Below are 18,421 nucleotides of genomic sequence, written 5' to 3'. Positions count from 1 at the left end.
TCTAACTCCTATGGTTACAGGACCAGAAACTAAGTCAGATGTCAAGTTAATTTTGTGGAGAGGTACATTAAGTATTTCCATCCCAATACCCTGGATCAGAGCATTACCTGCTGAACTATCCTCATTAAAGGGCAAAGTTCCTTCCAGAATCATAGACCGTGCACAACATGTGTCTCGCACTATCTTAATGGGCTTTGGACTACCATTATCACCAAGTGATACTACTCCCTCTAACACAAATGGTTCAAATTCTTCACACACCTTGTCTGTCTCACCTCCCTTTTGTGGGAATTCTTGTTTTTGATTTGACTGACTTGTTTCTTTGACTCAAGTGACACTGCACATCCTACAGTATTACTAGCAGTTTGCTGCTGTTTTTGTGCATCTTGTTTGGTTTTTAAGCTCCGACACATGGTCACTGTATGTCCTGGTTTCTTACAGAAATTGCAAACTAATTGGGATTTAAATTCAGTCCCACCTGTTGGTCTGGTACCTGAACTCCATGGGGTCCCTCTACCGGGCCCTCTACCACCAGCACTATGCTGTGAATTAGACCAGGATCTGTGATTAGACTGAGATCTCCCTTCTTGTGTACCACCCTGATTTGCTCTAGGTTGGTTATGGCTGAACCTGTTTGAATAACTTCTGTTATGACTAAATCTACTCGCATTCAATTTGTGAGTTAAGCCATAGTCGTCCGCCATTGTCGCCGCCTCGTTTAGGGTCTTAATTTTACTAGCGCTTTCATCCAAATGGGTTTTAATGTCAACGTGGACACATTTCTTGAACTCTTCTATAAGAACTAATTGCTTAAGTTGGCCGAAATCATCTTTGACTTCTTTTGAACCAAGCCACCTGTCAAACATTTGTTCTTTTACTCTAGCAAATTCTACATGGGTTTGATCTGCTTGCTTTCGTGAATCTCTGAATTTTTTGTCTATATGCTTCAGGCACCAGCTCATAGGCCTTCAGGACTGCTTGTTTGACTTCTTCATAATTATTACACTTCTCTATTGGTAGAGCTGAGTAAGTCTCCCTGGCCTTCCCCACAAAACTACTTTGCAAAAGTAGGGTCCAATGCTCTTTAGGCCATTTCAAATTTGTAGCTACCTTTTCAAAATGTTGAAAGTACTCGTCAACTTCTTTCTCTTTGAATTTAGGCACAAGCTTTACATACTTTGTAACATCAAACCCTGACTTTGACTTTGAGGAGAAACTTGATGAGTATTTGTCACCTAGTTTTGCTAACTTCTCTTGTTCAAACTCAATTTCTTTTTCTTTCAAATGTGCTTCCATATCAATTTTAGCTAGTTTTTCCTTTTCTTCCATAGCCAATCTTTGTTGTTCAAGCACCATCTTTTCGTGGCGTGCTTTGTCTTCCATTTCTAATTTCTTGTTTTCCATGTCTAGCCTTTCTTGTTTTTCTTTATTTTCATTCTCTAATTTGATCATTTCCAGTTTTTCTTTTTGGTCCATTTCTATTTTCTTTTGGTCCATTTCCATTTTCTTCATTTCTAATTGAATTTCCAACTCTTTCAATTTAAATGCTGAGTCCCCACCAATTTCAGTTTCTACTGCAAGTTTCTCTTCCAAATAGGATTCATCAAAAATGTCCTCCCCGACCAAAACATCAATCAAGGCATTTTTGAGTATTTGCTTTCTTGTAGCTTGCTTTACTTTCAAGTCATAATGTTTGGCAAATGCCAATAAATCAGGCTTCTTCAACTCATCAAACTTCTCCCAATTTATAGTTTCAAGAAACTCTTCTGCTTTGAACTCTGCCATACTGTACTTTCACTTTCAAGACTCAGTATATTAATGTCAACTTTTTTACAGTGTATTTCCCGGACGAGCCCCCAATTTTGTTACAGAGTCGTACTTGACTCAAGGCCAAAATCACCTTTTACCCGAACTCACACGAATGCACAACACAAATACACTGTTCGTTTAAGCTAACAAAATCTAAGTCTTTAATTGAAAGCAAGTTTCGTTTGGTACAATATAATGACTACAAATGCACATATACATTAATCAAATATAATCACTCTTTATCTATTTTGTACTTAGCCAGCATTCTTCTTCTTGGTGATCATAAAGTTCTTGTAATGTTCTGGACGACTGATGTAATATATCCCTATTCACTTGTCCTGCGACAATCAGAGAAGTCCTTTGTACACTTGCATTGATAACTCCTTGCGTATAAACTCCTTACACGAAAATGGTGTTCTCCAAACACGTTTACAACTCCTTGCGCAATTCTCCTATACTAAACTCCTTGCGCCGTCCTCCTATGCTAAACTCCTTGCGCCGTTCTCCTATGCTGAACTCCTTGCGCAGTTCTCCAAATTTAACTCCTTGCGCTGCTTTCTCCAAACTTGGTGCTATTTCCACCTTTCACACAATATCTTCAGGAAGCAGGACTGCGATGCAGTTGTCCCCACTTATTTTGACAGTTGTGTTGCTCCTTTAACCAGACTTCAGCAAATCGGCAGAAGAATATATTTCCTTTCTTGGAAGAAGTACGTTCTTTGACGTATTATAGATCTTCTCCGACAACACTGGCAAATAGTAGTACTTTGACTACATAAATTAATTCTGGTTAGCAATTTCCTTTCTTTCAAGGAATTGGACTGTAAGCATAGCCCAGATCAACACTATCAACTGTGACAATAATTGTGTTTACATTTCTTATATATCAATCATGGGAAAAACCCCATTCTATTATGGGCCATTTACTACCTTCACATTATGCTCAATCTGGGAAATTCCAAAGTCTTAATTATAACATTAACCTTTCACATGACATCACTTCCTAAGGGGAAATCCCATTACATCACTTCCTGAGGGGAATCCCATATATGATGTCATCTCTTTACAATCTGAAGGGGGTTTCCAAATATTCCAAATTAGATATGATTCAACTTGTTTTGCTCAATTTGAGAGGGAATTCCCTAAAATGTCATCACTCATGTAACTTTGTAAACAAAGATAAATCATCAAATTAAATTACTCAGGGCACATCACACTATGTTGAGTTTTTGATCATTTGGCATCTAAATCACATAGTTTCACCTGATATTAGTGGCATTTAACTGTGAGAGTTCTGAATATGAGAAAATTCCACCCGAAATTAGCCATTTTCCCATTGAAACCCGTGCAATACATAATTAGTGGTATTTAACCTTTACCGGTACGCCGTCAGCTCCCAAAGACCCACCACCTCAAAATTCTGAGGGAACATACCCACCAAAATTTTTTGATGTCCCCCCGGGAATTAACGCTTATTAAACAACTGTTTTCGAAAATGTAGATGATGATGTCATGATAGGGGGGGGGAACTATCGACCGGTAAGATAAATCATACTGTGGATATAGACTAATTCCAATCAGCCGTCTACACTTCGCATGTACTGTGTATGCTTCGTAGTGACGACTGATTATCTTACAGCCCAAATCATGACGGACTTCTGAAAAGTATTCAATGCGACTTTGGTTATGCGCCGTAGCGCGACTGACTAGAGGCGCGCCGCTGTGACAAGATCGCGCTCTGAACTTCTAAAAACAACAAACTCGGTCAAAAGGTCAATTTGGACACAACTGCGCACGCTCTATGCCACAGGAATCCTGTTGCAAAATCCGTCACTTTTTTTCCACGTAGTTTTCTCAGTCGTCAATCCAGACGGTTGACGACTGAGGGCAGCAGTCTACTGTGGATAGGTCAATCTACTTGGGTTGTGTCAAGTTGCGATTGACCAATGCATTGGTGATATTCGACTAGACTATCATGATTACCGCGAATTGCAGAATAACAGATTAGGTCCACAATCATTCTTGATTAAGTTCATCAGGACTGTAATAAGTTCATCAGGGCACCCAATCTATGAACAGAGTTGATGGCACATTCAAATTAAGCCACCTTTATGATGTACTGATTTCTGGTGATGAGAGTCTTACTTCAATCAATACCAACAAGAAGTCAACTGGCAACCCAAGCAGATCAGTGCATCATCTGGCTGATGAAAAGAGCAGACCTTAGCTCTTGAAACGTCCCATACAGTAAGTGTTTCAAATGGACTTGTATAGAAGAAAGGCTGAATTAAAGGTCCACAATCATGTTGAATCGCTTTCAATTTTGATTTACATTTATATCCACCCCAATCGACAAGGTAGATTCGGACCTATCGTCACACTTGACCTTGTTGATTCCTATCAACATTATAGACTATGCCATAGTCGATGTTTGATAAATAAAAGCATGTTATTAATCATGATGAAAGCATTCAGTTGAACTCGAAATTATACTGATAGTTATTACATCAAAATACTAGTATACAATTGTGAAGAAAAAGTTTATATAATGATATTAGTGACAGTAAAAGTAAAGTGTACGTAGGCTTATATTATTGAATGCAACATATCATAATGTAATAATAAATTATTATTGGCACTTCAATACTGAACAATTCTGATTTTAGAATCTACGAGTTAAAAATCTTGGGAAGCTAACAAACAGAGGGGGTTCGGTAACTGGAAAGATCAGTTGTGAAAATCTATCAATTGTGCACAAATTAATTAAATCAGAGTTTTAAGCTTAATTACAATATCCAGAGTATACACAATGGGCAAGTGGACTACGGAGTATCAACATTATTGCGTTTGATGTAATATTACGTTTGACTTTTTGGTAATTTTAATCTGAATTAAATTAGGACCAATTTCTCGAAAAGTTTAGATGAGCTCTAATTAATTATGCAAAATGGAATTTTGGCCATTTGTGATTGACCTTTGGAATGATCATTGCTATTTATTTATTTATTTATTATTTATTTATTTATTTATTTATTTATTTATTTATTTATTTATTTATTTATTTATTTATTTATTTATTTATTTATTTATTTATTTATTTATTTATTTATTTATTTTTTTTTTGTTTGTTTGTTTTTGTTTTTGTTTCAGACCGCCGCCGACACACGCTCCTGGTGCAGACCCTGAAGAAACACACATAAATGGTCATCTACACTACGCAAAAAAAAGTTTCTTTATGGTTAGGAAATTTACCCACTATTAAAATCTAGCGACTAATTTTGTACGTTTGCTAAATAATCTCATGCGGGGGATTATCCTGCGCATTTGGACACCTTAATCACTACACTACGACACCCCTGAGAAAAGGTATGAATGTTTAGGTAACACGAGGTCGAAAAATAAAAATTGCAAAAAGGCCTAAAGTTTTCAGCATTTATAAAAGAACACAAAAAACAACAAACATGCAGATAACATTTTTTGTTTACTTGCTAAGCACATTTCAGGCATCATACTGCCGCTGCCAACTTCACTACAGATTAATCTCTTTCTTTACCAGTCTTTCACGCCGGGCGGTTAAATCTTTTTTTAATTGCCCAGAAATGAAAGGAATTTGCCATGTTTGCTGTGAATGTTTTTGCCTAGCAATATTGATCACAGGTTGATTGATACAAATGGTGCACATCAATGACCAAACTGTCTAGTTTTATAATTATTTGAGCATGGACACTTGTGTAAGGTCATAGGAAATTATATAAAGAGGCCTGTATATATAATGTTGCATTTCGGCTCACGCCCTTTTTTTCTCAGCCGAGATTTCATAACTTTTCCTTGGGTCGATTTCCCCATCATTTGGCTACAATATGTTGAAAACTCCCAAGAAAGAATTATGATACCTATTTCGGACTTCGGAGCTCAACATATGCCTTAATATATCTCGTCAAGGCAGACAATTCGATGTGATTTTGCAGGCTCGGAAATGATAATGTCTACATGCTATTTTGTTAATCAAAATTCACGAATTTTCCCACTTGTATCTGCTGGTGATACTAAAAAAACATTCTTTGCAAAGTGTTCATAAAATAGTCGCTTCGATTTGCGACTATATAGCAGGGACCGGCTTATTCAAATTCTCAAATATCAAATAATTTTTGAAATTTGCGATATAATACAAATTTTATGACAAATAATTTTAAAATGATATTTTTGACATTTAACAGTCCTCGAAGTAAAGTTTATCAATCTAATGATATGCACTTAAAGTTGAAAATGGATACATGTCTGGTTCACTAATGTATTTCACTAATTCATTTTATTGGCTTGTCATTATTTTTAATTATCTACAGCTCCATGAAAGTACACACTAGGGTCATTAATGTCATTAAGTTTATGGTATTGATGGTATTGATGGTATTGATATGCAAAAACGAATACAAACTCTGCAAAAATGCATAAAATGCACACAGGTGCCTACAAATTAATATCTGTAAAATGTAATGATAATAATAGAAGAACCCTTTTGATTTACTAGAGGGGTAGGTTTCATTTAAAATGTCATTCCATTTAATTATCATTTTAGATAACTCCATAAAAGTACACAGAACCTCTTTATTAAATGTTGAATGAAATGCACACGTGTTCCTACCATCTCTTAACCTGTCGCACAGTACCGCAAAATGTGATAAGATTTCTGCAACTTAAGTGATGCAAAGGTGCATAAGTTGTCGGCAAATTGCATAACAAGTTGCATACAAATTTCATTACAAAAGATTAAACACACTCTTCACGAACTAAATGACTATAGTGCTCAACTCAAAACACTAAGATGTTCAGTCCATAAACAGGGTGTTTATTTTCTACAAGCAATATTCAGGGTGAGTCAAAAAAGTGCAATAGAGCAAAGAATCCATCTTTATTCTATAAGGCCAAATAAAAAAATAAACATGTTTCACGTCCCCTCCCGCTTCCTTTTTTGAGGTTTCCTCAAATATATTTTTATTTTTTGAAATTCAGTTATAACTTTTCAAACAAGATATTCCTGAAAAAAATTGGTGTCAGTTCCAATTTACAATGTAATTATTATTTGAATGTAATGTTAAAGATGGAATTGCATGAGAAGTTTTGCACTGCAGCACTGACAGGAACATTTAGTGGTAGTTCATTTATCATTAAATAAGTATACACTTACATACGTGTTTTGGCGCAGCGTCAGCCTTCTATTTTAGCTAAAAATGTTTTTAAAAATAAACAATATGCAAATGAGGTAGCTAATTAGCATATTTTGCAACAAAAATCCTATGGGATCTTAAGACTGCCCCTTACCACCATCCCACCAAGTTAAATCTCTATACGCCTCACCAGTTCCAAAAAATGGCAAAAAGCCTTTTTTAAAAATAAACAAATTATGCAAATGAGGTGGCTAATTTAAATATTTTACGACAAAAATCACGTGGGATCTGAAGACTGCCCCTTTACCACCACCCTACCAAGTTATATCTATATACCCCCTACCAGTTCCGAAAAAGGGCAAAAAGCGTTTTTTTAAATAGAAAAAAAGGAAATGAGGTGGCTGATTTGCATATTTTGTGACAAAAATAGCATCTGATCTTAAGACTGCTCTTAACCATCGCCCCACCAAATTACATTTCTATATGCCTCACCAGTTCCGAAAAATGGCCAAAAGCATTTCGACAAATAAAAAAATTAGCAAATGTGGTGACTAATTTGCATATCTTGCGACAAAAATCGCATCGGATCTTACGACTGCCGCTTGCCACAACCTCATCAAGTTACATCCCTATACGCCTCACCAGTTCTTCGAAATGGCAAAAAAAAAACACCCAAAAACTATTTTTAAGTTAAATATGCAAATTAGCTACCTAATTTGCATATTTTGCGCCAAAAACTGCATCAAGTCTTAGGGCAGCCACTTACCACCACCCTACCAAGTTACACCCCAATACACCTCACCAGCTCCGAGAAACTAACCTGGATGCCAAAGGCATTTAAAGACAAAGTTCACATAATACAAATGTATAAGACCCCATTATAGCATAAGGCAATATATAAGTCATTTTAAATGATTTTAAATGTGACGTATAAAATTTGTCTATAACACAGGGAGATATAAAATGTAGGGATTTGGGTACTTTTTGTTCAATTTTCACAGAAATTGAAGGATTTTGACCCATGTTTACCTGTCTGTTTACCCCAGGGTCGCTGAAACAAAGAATTATATTAATTAAATCACCTAATTTATAATTAATAAAGGACAAAGAAAGACAAAAGCAAAAGTATGCTTCATTTAGTTAAACAATAGTAAAATCCCTGTTGTGTACAAAAAATAACTCTATACGACAATGCAAATCAAGATCAATTCATGGACTAAGTGAACAGGGAAATGTTGATTTCTCAGCGGATGGAACAGCCAGTTTTTTCAGAGGGAGTATGTAAATTAAATGTAACAGCCAAAATGCCAATGGGAATGCCCGGGTGGGTATGTAATTTAACTAGAACAGCCTTAAATTGATATCGATATCAATATTGACGTCGCAGATTCGATTTGTCACGTGATCGTCAAACCTGTACTAGGAGAAGGTGTCAGTTCTGCAGGAACAAACTGACACAAAAATATGTCTAGGAAGTTGGGATGCTTGCTATAGCCTTGTTAAGATACAAGAAACATTTTAGTATGGTTTTGTGATCAGTAGAGGGGGTGTAACTCTCAGAACAACAAATAAAAAAGGGCCTCCTCCTTTTTCCAGGCATTATTGTATACGCTAAAAAATAGCTCCAAGTATGGGTATTTACACCAATTTTGCGATAAAAATAGAAAATAAAAAGCCCCTCTTCCTCCTTTTTTTGAAAACCCGGACGTGAAACATGTTTTATTTTTTACTTGGCCTAATAGGTGTACATGTGTGTAGTAACAGCTAAACACTGAGCTGAGCCTGAGAGGCCTGAGCTGTGGGAAGTCTTCAAATGACACGTCGCATCTTATAACTAATTTGCAAAGACTTACCTGGCTACGAGGAATGAATCAACCACACCAACTATCTGACAGTGATGCACAGATTCTCACATCGAATAAATATACACTACTTCGCCTAGCTGAGCGATGTAAAGCGGCGGACATTATTATAATTATTGCGATTTGCGAGACATTGGTTGACGAGCTGTTTATATTGGAAAGCACCGCACACCACTAAAATCGTCGTCATAGATTTTGCCACGCAAGTTCCGTAACTTTTTTTTATGCAAAACAAGATTTTTTTCTTTACAGTTTCGAATTATAAATTCTGTATCATCTTAGGGAAGAATATTTTTCATAACAAAGCATGATTGGCTCAATATTATGAACATTGCTCGTCTACTAGTTGAGAAAACTAGCGATACATAAAACTCCGACTGCTAACTACATTTTGGCCTTGTATATTCATGCGCAGATAGCCGTAAATATTGACCAAATATTCCTGTTTTATTTTAAGCTGTGTGGCATTCACATTTAGAAATTCTATTCAAACATGGTTTTGATCACTAAAATTGCTAATATTGTATCAATTTGTCACATTTTGTATGTAAAGATGGCACTATATGACTGATAAACTTAGGCAGAAGTCTGATTTAGTGGTATAAGCCCTGGAATTAAAATGACCACGTGGTGATACATAACTGGGTGGAATATTTTCTAAAACAATGCAAACATTCTTCAAATTATTTGCGAACCACGCAAAAGGGTAATCAAAATTGTTAGGATATAATGCAATATATTTCTTAATTCACAAGTTGACAAATATTTTTAAAGTTATGAACACGTATATTTTATTATTTATCACCAAACTCGATTGAAGAGTCTATGCAAAATATCATACTTTAAAAGTATGTACTAAATTATGCTATACCGGTACCCATGGCTTTGGACTCGTACTCGTACTCAGGCCCTATTTTGTCTTCGGACTCATGGACTGGGACCCGTACCGGCGTACCCGTACTCATGGCCTGGGACCCGGACCCATACTCATGGCATGGGACCCGTACCCGTATTCATGGTCCGGGACACGTACCCGTACCCATGGGTACCATACAGTATATGGCTACACAAATGCAGGAAATCCCACTGTGAGTCCTCTGATCATAAATACAAATCGGTTACATCATGGATGGGGTTGGGTGGGGAGTAACGCATGGATCCAGATAGCAAGCTATAGCAAGTGCCTTATTTTAGCCCGGTCCTGGGCCCTGAAAAAGGTAAATCCAGCCCTGGCTACACAAAATGTACATGAATGCTACACACATGTCATGATTGTGGTGGTAACAGCCTGTGCACACACCCCTACATTAGAGTCATGCGGTAGCATGACCAGCAAGTTTTAAAAAAACGACTGATAAAGAAGAATAAGCAGATGCACCGCAAGACTATATTTACACGAAACAAAACGCTATTGTTCTATGATATTTTTCGCTGGGTACAAAATATATCTAAAACCATGCTAAATCTTATTTACTGTCCAAAGTGTAATATTTTAATAACTCATTAATTCAAAAAGTTACACCAATCTTACAGTCAATCCGATTATTTCATAATAAACAAACATTCTTGTTTATTTCACGCGGTATTTCATAGCCAAAATTAGTGGCAAATCATAGCTAATCATACTGATATCCAGAATCTTTCGTCACTGCTACAGTCATACATGGCTGTCACTGTCGCACTACTTTTGAGATTCACTTTCAAAATATACCCTAGCATTTTCCTGGATACCCTACATACAAATTCTGGATCCCATTCGCCAAAAAAATCAAGTTTTTCACAATTCTTTTATTCTTTCCGGACCACAGCATACATTCATATTAATAAATACTCCACTTTCACACGTCGTTATATCGAGACGTCCACGTGGCGAAGTGGTTAAGGACATGGACTTCTAATCCACTTAAGAAGTTTTGCTCAAGTTCGAAACTTCCCATCACCTTTTTTTTTAATGTTTTATTAACCAATTTATTGTCATAAATCAAGAATAACACCATTTCGAACATCCATCCCAGTGGGCACAGGTTAGGATTTCGACGTTGTATCAACGTTGATACAACGTCGAAATCTAACCTAACCAGATTTCAACCTAGAGATTGGTTGAAATCAGGTTGAAATTTCAACGTCGATACAACGTTGAAATTTCAACCTGATTTCAACCAACTTTCAATGCAAAAAATTAAGAAGGTTGAAATCAGGTTGAACTTCAACGTTGATACAACGTTGAAATTTCAACCTGATATCAACCAATGTTTCAACGCACAACTTAATGGCCTTTTTAATACATAAAATATTATTAGGACGAAATAGGCCTATGCTTAGTATATTAACATGATTAAAGTAAATTATATCCATGCCGCATGATCTCCCGATTTATACCGTACTTCCGTTTCTCTTCTTCAAAAGTGGCCCGCCGCGGCGTTCACTACCTCCAACAAGCATGTAGGCCTAATGACTTACGCGAAAACACCGGGTGGTACGGGGTATGCTATACGGCCCCGTCGCCGCTCAATTGGCGGGCTGATGTTGATATGGGAATTCCTACAACTTGGTGGAAGCTGGTGCGACAAATACTTCTTGGGGGATGCAAAAAAAAAGGGGGGGGAGGTGCTTAAAAGTTTTGACCCTTCTAGGGGGGTGGCCTTGAAAAAAAATAAACTAAACATTTTCCTGTGAAAATTGAGTTTACATGATTTTCGATGGGATTGACCCATAACTTTTATGTCAAAAAGGGGACCCTGAACTATTTGAGAACTGATAATTTTTTTTGCATCAGACCCCCTAACAAGTGTTTTTGAACGGTCCCTAATAGGCCTATTGTTATTTCGCATAATCTTTTAACCATTTTACTAACCCGTGATATCGCCCCTGGGTAATGCCCGGTATCGTTGCCGGCGTAGCCGGCGTCAGAGGTGCAGAGGTCGGCACCCATACGCGGGAGGCAACCGGGTGTGGAGTGAGTGGGCCGTACGCAGCGGTCATGTAGTCGGGCCCCTAGCCCCTGGCTGGAGCCGGCCGCATCATAGGCCTCTATGTTGTCGATCATAGTCGGCGAAAGCAGGGGAGGGGGAACGCACTCTCTCAATTTTTTTCATGGGACGGCAAGTGTTTATAGGTAGGCCTATACACGCACGTTTGGTAAGCTATTGTAGGTGGGTGCGTACGCTCGCGCACATTGCCGGTAGGCCCTACACACACGCGTTCGCAAGTGTTGGTGAGTACGTACGCGGGTTCGCAAATGTTTGCGAGTACGCACTCACGTTTGCAAGTTTTCATGCGTACGCTTGCGAACATTGCCGGTATGCACACACGTTCGCAAGTGTTTGCAAGTACGCACGCGCGCTCGCGCACAAGTGTTTGCAAGTACGCATGCGCAATCTCAACTGATTATATGATATTGCGGTTTATGGGTACGCATGCACATGCTCAAGTCTTATGGGTACGCACATGCGTTCGCGAGTTATTGCGGGTACGCACGCGCGTACACAAGTGTTTAATGGGCACGCATTTGGCATGCGAGTTCGCAAGTGTTCGCAAGTGTTTTCGTGTTTGCATGTGCGTTCGCAAGTGTTTATGAGTACTCGCGTGCGTTCGCAGGTTATTTGCATGTGCGCATGCCCATTCGCAAATGTTTGCGAGTACGTAAACACGTTCGCAAGTATTTGAAAGTACGCACACGTGTGCGCAAGTGTTTGCATGTACACACTCGTTCGCAAGTGTTTATGCGTACGCATGCACGTTAATAAGTGTTTGCAAGTACGCAAGCGTGTGCGCAAGTGTTTATGGGTACGCACGCACATCTGCAAGTGTTTATGGATACGCACCTGCGTTCAAAAGTTATTTCGGGTACGCACGTGCGTGCGCAGGTGTTTGCAAGTACGTATCGCTTTCGCCCAACACTATGGGATATTGCCCAATGTACAGCAGTGAAAGTAAATCATGTAAATGGAGTTACACACGTACGAGTGACGTACATGAACTTGAGGCCTAAATTTGCAAATAAAACAGGTTAGTAAACATTTAAATTTTCTTTAAAAGTCTACTGGAATTTTGGACATATTGCAGCATGTATATTTCAACTTGTTTTTCCATTTTGTATCATCAGGATATGTTAAAATAGTTAAGCTTACTAAGCAGTTACGATACATGCCTGTTGTTCATGTTGTTCGAGCATATTCTCTAACGCAATGCGAGGGTATCCAAGAGCAAATTCGTTGCTAGTGTTTTTCGAGCAACATGCCTGCTGCATGCTGTATATACGATGAATGCACCATTAGACAGACTCGATACCGTCATGACAGTCCCTTGACTTGTACTTTGTAGAAGACTCGGTCAGTTTGGAATATTTGCTGCAGCTGGGGCAATGCAAATGTAATTAACAAACTAGGCATGCTAGGCCCCTAGCCCTAGTCATATCGTACACGTACAGTAAAAGGTCTTGCTTGGTACTGCTGGGAGCATAGATAGGTGAACCCTAGGCTCTAGACTACGTCCTAGTCATGTTCATGTCATGTGCATGTGCATGATGTGCTAGGTCGTGTATTAAATGATTTTATATTTAGACATTACGTTACCGGGAGGGGACACTAGGTGGCCACATGTTTTGAACTCGCCACCCTTAGCGTTACATCACAAATATTATGAATGTTTACACCAATCAAGTTTCAAATTAGAATATCTCCACAACTATCAACCCTAAACTAGCAAAAGTATACATTTTTGGAAAGCAGAAGGCAAAAGCAATTTAAATATACACATTTCAACTCACTGTACAGGGTGACCTTGAAGTTATACAGGGTGGAATAAAAAAAATCCAAATAAAAAATGGGTCATTTAATGCATTGCTTATTACTAACTTGCAGTTATAAACTGAAAGTAAACAACATTGATTTGGTTAGAGGTTAGGGGGAGCCTACTGACTCTGGAAGAAAAAAAAATCACAGCTGTTTGGTAATCTCGGAATACAGGGTGTCCCAAAATATGTTCAAATTTTTTACAATTCAACATATTTTGAACTGAAACATTTTACCCCTAACCCATACAAAAAAGTAAGTCCATATTTAGATTCCTCATCAAATTTCCTCTCAGAAAATGTAAACTTTGACTATGATAGGACAAGTAATTAAAAATTTACAGCAACTTTTAGATTTTTGAAGACACACACAAAATCTTTATTTCCCATAGACTTTGCACATACCGCCACCGCCTCATCCGCCACCGCCTCATCCACCACCTCGGTCATTCTGAACTCAAACAACTCTAACTTCACTATCTTAGCTGATAAACAATTCTCTTTTGGAGGTCTGTTAGGGCACTTATATAGCTACAAACTGACACCAAACACACTTCAATACCTTTTGTTTAAACAGAGATATAACAATTTGAACAAGTCTCGATTTGGAAAAGCGTAACAACACCACCATTTTTGGGTGGCGAGTTCAAAACGCGTGGCCAGGTTGTAACTCCGTCAAGTTTTTTGATGATTTTAAAACATAAATTTCAATGATTTATGAAGAAAAAGATACAGGGCCCAGGGACCTATAAATATGGCTAGGCGTATTAGTAGTACCAGTAATATTTAGTTAGTAATGTTAGGGCTAGGCTAGTGGAATTTGTTGAATAAAGTTCTTTTCAAATAAATAGGGCTTTGGGCTCGGATAGCGACGTTTTCACGTAGGCCCCCTATTTTGTGTGGGACCTGAGAGCACATCAGACATATCTAATTGCATTTTGAATACGAGGAATGTCCTTCTAATAATATCAAATAATTTTTATTTTGTGAAATTCGATATACTATTTTTTTTTTAATGTATAATATTTTATGGCAAATGATTATCATTAAAAATTGATATTTTTGAAACAGTCCACGAAGTAAATTGTATAAATCTAATGATATGTGGGGCCATCTTACAACTTACATTACGCATATTTAATCATACTGCATATCTATGTCAAATTATAATGTTTCTGTGTACATTCTGGAAATAGTTGTGTTTTTATTTTAAATGATAATCCCTAAATTGTTATTTTTGTCGTTACAGCTGACGTGTCGTTGCGCCACATGATAAAGGAATCAAAACAAGATCAGTGAAGATTGGCCATGCAATAGACAGACTATAGTCCATGACAATGTACAATGTATAAAGCATCAAGAAAATTGACTTAACATCAGAAAGGTTAGATGCAGCCAAAGATTTCGGATGAACTGGCCACTTGAGAGAGCCGTAATTTTAAAACAATGGCATGGAGCAACTCCTAGATCAACACTCCTTCTTCCTGCAAATTCTGCCTTTGGATCCATCGTAGAGCAGACGTACTACTCATCAGTTCAAGTTCTAACCTTGTTAGTCATGAAGGGTCAAATGGTCCTTCATTCCATCTAAATCCCGCAGATGGAATGTACTCCCGCCTCAAATTCCAGGAATTGTGAAACGGACCAGCTTCAAAACGGAGGTTAACAGCTATCTAGGCGCCAACCCATCAGCTTAATGATAACAGCTGTTATTGCCTTGATATGTGTCTTAACATACAAAGAAAGAAGGTGAACAACTAAGCAAGCAATACAGATTCTGGTCTAGATTTTCTACGTTTGGACGTTTTCGATGCTTATCTCCTTCAGCTAAAACTGAGCACGACAAGGATCCTTATATATGCCCGTGCAACGGGGCATAGATATTGTATTTGTTGTGTTTAGTCTTCTCCATCTTCGCCTTCTCCTTCTCCTTCATCTTCTTAAGACCACTTCTTTGCACTCCTCTAGCTCAAGAACTAAAGTAGCCTCGGGGCCCATACTTGGTATAGTGATGACCCATGACCCCAAACAATTTCCTGGACAGCCTCGACCCCAGAGGTCAAAGGTCATGGGCTACAGGGCGCAATATGTGTAAAATTTCAAACAGCTCTAGCCGAAGAACTATAGCGCCCTCAGGGTTCATACTTAGTATAGTGATGGCCCATGACCCCTAAAAGTAACTTATGGTAGCCACGACCCCAGAGGTCAAAGGTCACAGGCTACAGGGAGCAATATGTGTAACTTTTTAGCACCGCTTTAGCTCAAGAACTATAGCGCCCTCAGGGTTCATGCTTGGTACAATGATGGCCCATGACCCTTAGATATTTTCTGCAGTAACATCGACCCCAGCGGTCAAAGGTCATGGGCTACAGTGAGCAATATGTGTACAATTTTAAAACAGCTCCAGCTCAAGAACAATAGCGCCCTCAGGGTTCATACATGGTACAATAATGGCCCATGACCCTAGATGTATTCTATATTAGCCGCATCCCCAGAGGTCACAGTCTAAAGGCTTTAAAAAGCAAAATAGGTACGACCAATTAACACGGTGTAGCGCAATAGGTAGTATTTTGTTAGCTACCTGTGTTTGCAATGATAAGGTCTGAATCGTACGTCAAGGAAACTGATCATTTGACCAAAAAAATCCCTTAAAAGGGAATGTGTAGGCATTTTGATTTTGGTTCATTGGACCACCTCAAAAGGTTGTCATGATAAAATAAGCGGTGTGGTTGGTTAAGGGTGGGTTATTAGAGATAATGTCAGTCTTGTGATGTTTTAGAGAGAGTGCGTCTGATGGGGTATAAGAGAGAGTGAAGGTTTGGTAGGGTATTAGACAGAGTGTGGGCCAGTCTGGTGGTGTTTTAGAGTGAGTGAGTGCCTGGTTGAGTATAAGAGAGAGTGAGGGTCTGGTGGGGTATTAGAGAGAGTGTGGTCCATTCTGGTGGTGTTATAGAGAGATTGATGGTCTGATGCGGTATAAGAGAGAGTGAAGGCTTGGTAGGGTATTAGAGAGAGTATGGGCCAGTCCGGTGGTATTTTAGAGATAGTGAGTGTATGGAGTATAAGAGAGAGTGGAGGCTTGGTGGGGTATTAGAGAGAGTATGGGTCAGCCTAGTGGTGTTTCAGAGCGAGTGAGTGTCTGGTCAGTGGCGTAACTCCTATGGGCTCTGGGGGGGCGTGCCCCCGGGCACCCGGGCTAAGGGGCACCCAAGCCTGGATAGCCTTTGACACGACAGTACTTTGTTATAGGAAAGAAGTGGAAACCTTTACCCACCATGCATTGAATTACTTTTCATTTGGGTGCCCTTTCAACACAAAATTTTTCTCGCGCTTCGCGCGCATTGCAACATATAAATTGTCATTTTAAAACCTAAATTCAACTTGATTAAATACCAAATTAGTGGTATTTATGCACATTTTCGCGCGCCCGCACGCAATTGTTTTAGGAAGAGGGGGGTATTTTGTATTCTTGCCCCATGGCAAGTAAAGACATTAGAGAATATGAAAACATTTTGTTTTATTAACATGAACTGCATTGAAACATGATAAATTTAATCTGAAACACTTCGTAAGTTATTCGGTAGGTCTATGGCTTTCAATACTAAAATTGATTAGCTCTGCACCATGTTGGTCAGGGGCACCCGAACTACTTTCGCCCCCGGGCACCCTGACCCAAAGTTACGCCACTGTGTCTGGTGGAGTATAAGAGAGAGTGAGGGTCTGGTGGGGTATAAGAGAGAGTGTGGTCCAGTCTGGTGGTGTTTTAGAGAGTGATGGTCTGATGGGGTATAAAAGAGAGTGAAGGCTTGGTAGGGTATTAGAGAGAGTTTGGGCCAGTCTGGTGTTAAAAGCATTACATGTATATAAAATGAAAGCTTTCACATGGTGCTCACCATGTTTTCGTTTGTGAATAGGGGAAGGGGGTTAGGTGTGGTCACGGGTATAGATATTCGTGTTTGGTAAAACACATTACTGTGGCATCTAGTTTGAACATGTGTTGAAGGGTAGAGTGCAAGCGCAGAACAGTTCCAAAACTATTGATTACATTCTCTGTATGATCTGATCATCAGTCTAAGAAAGTTAGTGCGAAGTTCTTCCATGAGAAAAATAAAAGTATTTAGTTGTATAATCTGTCAACAATTTCCAGTTTAGTTAGCGTATCAAAAGTCAAGACTTAGAAACTATATGTTAAAGATACCTTGCATGGTATCAGAAGTTTTAAGTAAGTTGTAACGTGAAAAGAAGATTTTTACGCGTTTTCTTCAAGTTATATTGAATGGATATTCCAAATGCGCAAGCCAGGGAAACCCCTTATTAACATTAAATACGAGGTTCATTCAAAAAGTTCTACCTCCATCGTCACCTCTCTATCTTACGTGTCAGGCAATAATATTGAAATTAAACATCCCAGCAAACACAAAATGTTTTCGAGATCATTCGCAAAAGGTTATAAAAGGTTGTCAGAAAACGTTTAAATGTCGGGTTATATAAAGGTTATATTAAGGTTATAAAACGTTTTCATAACATTAAAAAACATTTTTTGATAATCTTCTGCCCAGCAAACACAAAATGTATTACAGAAACGTATGTCGGGTTATATAAAGGGTATAAAAACGTCTTAATAACATTCCAAAAACATTTTTGAAAACTTGATACAAAACATTCTGAACAGAATGTTATTTTGGGGTTGAAAAAATATTTTGCGAAAAATGTTTGCCTAAAATATTTGCAATAACGTTTTAAAAACGTTTTCATGACATTTATATAACCCGACATTTAAATGTTATTAAAAC

General features: G+C 38.3%; 1 long non-coding RNA gene across 1 annotated transcript in view; it reads right to left on the bottom strand.

Moving 5' to 3' along the window:
* LOC140162812 (uncharacterized) overlaps positions 1-8,947 on the bottom strand; it is a 38,068-nt gene extending 29,121 nt beyond the window's left edge. The window contains exon 1 of the long non-coding RNA XR_011860351.1: positions 8,828-8,947. This is a non-coding gene — a long non-coding RNA (uncharacterized lncRNA). The remainder of the gene's footprint in view (positions 1-8,827) is intronic.
* Positions 8,948-18,421: the final 9,474 nt, after the last annotated feature.

Source organism: Amphiura filiformis, chromosome 10 (assembly GCF_039555335.1).
Source record: "Amphiura filiformis chromosome 10, Afil_fr2py, whole genome shotgun sequence".
Classification (NCBI taxonomy): Eukaryota; Metazoa; Echinodermata; class Ophiuroidea; order Amphilepidida; family Amphiuridae; genus Amphiura; species Amphiura filiformis.
This window is presented reverse-complemented; position numbering and strand designations above follow the sequence as displayed.